Raw genomic sequence first — 5,617 nt, 5'->3', positions numbered from 1 at the left:
CTCAGTGGGCCAGTAGTTCTCCTCATGAACTGGGGCGTCTAGACATTCCCATCACGCAAGGAGGTGTGAAGTTTACAATACTCCTGTCATTTCAACTCATTAGCTGTCATTTTTCACTCTTTCGAGGAAGGAACAAGTGAAGCCCCCCAAGGCTAGAAGCGTGGACCATTTGCCCTCGGGCGTGAATCTGCATATCACAGCTTTAGTCTCACGTGAAAGCGCTTCCTGACAGCTGCGATGTTCACGCTAACTGCACACCGAGACATTTAAAGATCACACCCAGATTTCTCTGCTTTGATTTCGTGTTGTTGGTTTAAAATCTATAAGAGGAATAATCAATATAAGAGGGGTCTTATGTTAAAAGTAAATGCTTTAAAATCATTCGAGTGTCTGAAATCGATTAAATATATATAAAAAAAAGATGGTGAGTTTTGTGACCATGAGAACAAAATTTCATGATTTTTATTATTATTATTATTACTATTATTATTTTTATGTTTTTTGGATACTAGCTGAAAAAAGAATAATATATAAATAAATAAAATATTTGCAAGTTTTCATTGAACAATGCACTTTTTCTATTGTATTGTAAGGTACAGTAACATTTTACAGTAGAGTACATAGGGATTGTGCTTATTTTTATTAATTTTTTTCATATTGCATGAATTTAATTACAACCAAGCATGCAATTTATAATTATATAATGTATATGTTTATATGTTTTTTTTAAGACTATAATAATATTAGATATTGTTGAGATCCCTATTTGATCTCCATTTAATCCTATTGCAAACATTGTTAAGATATTAAATGTAATTTGCTATTTTAATTTGTTTTTAATTTAAATAGCATTTTATTATGAATTAATTAGGATCTTAAAACATCTGCACAAAAAAAAATATATGTATCATTTATGGATTATTTTATTTTTTTATTTTTCTGATGGATAACATTATTAAAATGTTACTACATGCTTTAGAATGTTAAGACAACTTTCAAATGTGACATTTCCATAATTTTAGCAAAATTCTAAAATGGAATGTTCTCTTAATGGTTGCATACAGGGGATAAAAACAGATTTTTAAATATTTTAAACATTTAGCTTTCAGAAATAACGTTTCTATGACTTCATGCAAAACATTCTTAGAACATATTTTGTTAGCTGGGTGTCAGATTTTCAGATAAAGCCATTTAAATCTTCTCTAAGAAACCGTCTTTTGTTAAACGCTGTGACCACAAAACAGTGTCACTATGGTGTGTGTAATCGCATGCTCTATGTCCTTTAGTGTCACTCATGGGACAGGAAGTGATGGAGACAGTGGGCTCAAAAAGACACCAGGCTCCAGGACGTGAACCTTTCTTACCTAGCAGAGGTTATGCTGTCAGATTACCGTCAGTGGGCTGAATTTGCCTTTGAAAGTACATTTGTGTGTGTGTGTGTGTGTGTGTGTGTGTGTGTGTGTGTGTGTGTGTGTGTGTGTGTGTGGTGAGAGTGAGTGAATTCACACCATCACTTGGAGTCTCAATGAGATTCACAGCTCAACTATCAAAGCAGATGTACCTGTTAGAAAATAATTTGCTCTGTTTGCATAATTTGGCAAGGTGAAAGTATTAATTAAAACTATGATTCACTGTTTTTATTTGTGTTATCCAAATGAAGGCGGTTATAAAAGAGTGTTTTTCTTTTTCTTTCTAAGACTCTTTTCTCTCTCATGTGTATATTTATGTTCCCTATATTAGACAAACGACAAATACGGTAGCATACAAAAATATAAAACCATTCAATTGGCTAACAGATATTTTTTATTATAAATTTAAATGACAAATTATAAAACATAACCACTCAAACCATTCATGTACAGGCGAACAGTGGAACTTTATTTTGAAAATAACCTTATTTTTTTTTCAACCTTTTGATCTGTATCTCCGACAGAATGACCAGATTTAAAAAAAATGAAATAAAATAAAATAATGAGCACTAAAGCATTACTTTGAATGTAGTTCAAGTAGCCCTTTGGCAGAGGGAAATTAGAGTATTTTTATAATACAGTTGATTTGGAGGATGTTGGTTAAAAAGAACAGAACGCATGACAGGACAGACACAATTAAGTGTGGGAACGACTAATGAAGCGCAGCTCCTGTGGTGAAGCCATTTGAAATGTTCACACTCTCACAGTCGTCTCTCGCCGCTTGTTTTGGAGGCCTTCCATACTCGCCTGCCACTGTTGAGGCTTCTGGATAATTTAGCGTGAGGGATATTATTATTTAATCTAGTATCAGGAAATCAGCCTTTGTTAACACAGTGAGCTGTCAGGAGAGAAGAACAGCCATTCTAGAACAGCAATAATCATTAAAACTGGTAGAAAACAAAAAGAGTTTGATTGTAATGAGGTTCTGTGTGTATTCGTTGAAAGAAAATTGCATCATAATGACCTTCAGTAAGGAAGAATCAGTGATGTTCGGGGATGCAAGTGTGTAGGAAAATGTAATTTAAAACTTTAACTAAAAATGTAACTTTGTGTAAAATTGTGAAGGACAACTAGCGTTTTAAACTCCAGGCCAGAAGGTGGCATGAATGCACATTTTAGGTTGATTTGCACAAGAAGAAGAAAACATTTTTGTATTTATTATTTTTTTTGTATTTTTTTGTATTTATACAGCTTTGGTTTCATCATTGATTTATTATATTATGGTGATTTATTAAAAAAAACATTAAATCAGGTTAAGAAGTACAGCCATTGTACTAAATGCACCCAATATTCATCATCTTGTTTTGTGGTCCACATAATAAAGAAAGCTCTACAGATTTGGAACAACATGAGAGTGAGAAAATGTGATAGATTTGTATATTTTGGTTGAGATATACCTTTAAAAATGAAAGTTTTATTTTGCATTCGTTGTTTAGCTTGGTAGCGACTCCTTTACTCAAAAGAAAGGCCATGTGCTATTCCACACTTATATTTAGTTTAGTGTCCAGTAACAAAGAAATGACATATCATTATTCTTGTCCACCTGCTGAATAAACACTGACCCTCTTGGAAATGGACTTGACCCCTCTGGCCCCTTAAAGATCCCGCAATCACAAGGCTCAGCTTGACTTCAAGAGCTCAGTCAGACAGAAGCTGTGTCACTGGGGGTCACATCAGCGATCAACTCTACGTAAAGCCTGCTTAACCTCAAGCCCAAATCCACCGAGAGAAACCGAGCAAAAGTAATCATTTAAGACTGGTCTTCCACTGACTTCGATTAAGGAAACAATGAGAAAAACTAACCATATGTGCTTGTGGTGGGCGAGGAAAACCACCCATTTTGTTTTAAGAAGAAGGAGATGGAGGGAAAGAGATCATGTTGAAAAGGTTTCGTAGGATGCCAGCTCCAAAGGAGATGCTTCATGCTTTGATTGAGCTATTTTTAATGCTGATTATCTGGGCATGCAGAACAGACCTTGCTCATTAGGGGATCGTTGCCCTTTACTAAAACGTCTGAGAGACACATGTATCTATGTTTGCAATATCCAAAGATACACCCAAAGAACAATCCAGATCTCAGCAGCTTTGTTCACTTAAAGTGAATCTGACATGCATTAAGTCAAACCAAAGTATAGATTCTGGCTCTCTTAAGGTATTCATTCCCTCACATCAGATTGCTTCCACTTCCCCTGATTGGCTTCATTTGAGTACCTCACACATGTCATTCAGTTGTTGGGTAACTGCCTACAAATTATTACATATTGGTGAAATCATATAACACAGCCCAGGATGATTTCACTGAGCTCGATATAAATGACATATTAATCAGTATGTCTTAAGACAATGTGGCCAAATCCACTCGTGGCACTCGTAGGGGTTTTCTATTGGGAAAATGTTTTCTCTTGTTTATGGCGGAACCATGAGGTTCACATTAGGCATACCAACACAAAACCTAAATGCAATTAACAGAAAAACTATGACTTTGAATGGTCAGTGACACCAACGTTAGTTCCACAGCATTATGTTGAACTGTTTTCAGATTCATACTCTTCAATCCTAATATGCTAGTTCAGTATTTGTACATATATAGTAATTTCTACATTGCTAATGTTTAATTAATCTGGGTAACTCTTACTTTTAATATAATTTTTAAAAGATATTTTAGAAATATGCCCTCTAGTTCACCTTTATGTTACAGTGCATACGTGTCTTTAACTATTGAAATGTCCATCCCCACTGGAGAAATATCATTCTATTACAGAATAAAGCACAGACCCAGAGGAATCTCTGACAAGATGAGTAAAGAAAATCCATGTCTTCTCTACAGCTCTGTAATGTCAAAGAAATCAATCGGTCTCCATCGCCACTTTCCTTTAATTAGGTTTACCAAGAGAGTTCTGTTTTCAGTGAAATTCCAAGAAAGGAGTGGTTTTGTAACATCAAATCCTTTTTCTTCATCTCTGGCACCTCTATGACCCTTTCTTTGGCCATCTGAGATCCAACTGTCAAGCACGTAAATAAGTACAGTGAGAAAGCTTCTTTGTGTGATCTTCCGCTGTCAGTGAGAAGATCACTCTTCTTAAAAGCGTTTGATGGCCATGGATCAGTCAGAATATCTGCTTCTCACTGGGTTTTGCCCAAGAACAGATTGAGGACACATTGAGTCCCACTTTAGCTGATCAGAGTCTGGCTGTCAGATGCGTCCATTGAGTGGCATCTTTTGAAGTTGGATTAAATGTTTTAACATGCATATGTTTAGAAAAGGAAATAAATGTTGAAGAAGGGAGAGAGACAGAGAGAGATGTTCTTGTAAGTTTATCGAGTGTGGGAGTAGGAAAAGGGGGAGAATGGCGAGTTAATTCCCCAAGAGGGATACTGCTCGGGCATTAATCTTCACTGTTTGACAGCTCTGAAAGTTTTTTAGAGAAGCACTATTTCCTTGAGCCATTATAATGCTTCACTCAAGCAAAACCCCCTTATAGACGGGTGGGGTGGTCCCTGAGGGAGGACTCCGGTTTGATTCTGCACAGCGCTGCCTCACGGAGGCCATTGTTGGAGGGTTACAAGTGAACAGGAAGCTACGGACATGCTCACCATGTCACTCTATACTCTTCCCTTGTCTGATCTGCTCTGAAAGTAAATGATAAGCAGTGTACACATCCCTGGACACCCTGTGGAATCTCTTTGAACTTTCAGAAAGACTATTACTCAATGTCCAAGAGTATAGACTGATCAAAACATGCTGTTTATGTAATATATCAGAAAAAGGGCTTTGTTTTGGTTGGGAAAATCATACCTCAAATAGTATTTTCGAGAAGTGTGCAATTACTTTTCACTGTAATCAGACTTACAATTCGTTGGCAGCATGATGAAAAAGTAAGGTGAACAAAAAAACTACTATATTTATTTCTGTAGGAACATTTTAATAATTTCTTCATCTTTCGAATTCCATTAAAGCAGTTAAACACCCTCAATAAATATTTGCATGATGGGAACATCAATTATTCTCGCTGTAATGCCATTAAAGGTAAATGGTGGTCAACAGAAAGTTAAATCTGAGAACTCCACTCAATGGGGATTGGAGTTTCTGTGCTTCCTGTAGAAGGGCAAAATATCCCCCTCTCTGGCACAGAATCTCAAATGCACCT

The sequence above is a fragment of the Carassius auratus genome, chromosome 30 (assembly GCF_003368295.1).
Source record: "Carassius auratus strain Wakin chromosome 30, ASM336829v1, whole genome shotgun sequence".
NCBI classification, from domain to species: domain Eukaryota; kingdom Metazoa; phylum Chordata; class Actinopteri; order Cypriniformes; family Cyprinidae; genus Carassius; species Carassius auratus.
Note: the sequence above shows the minus strand (reverse complement) of the source record.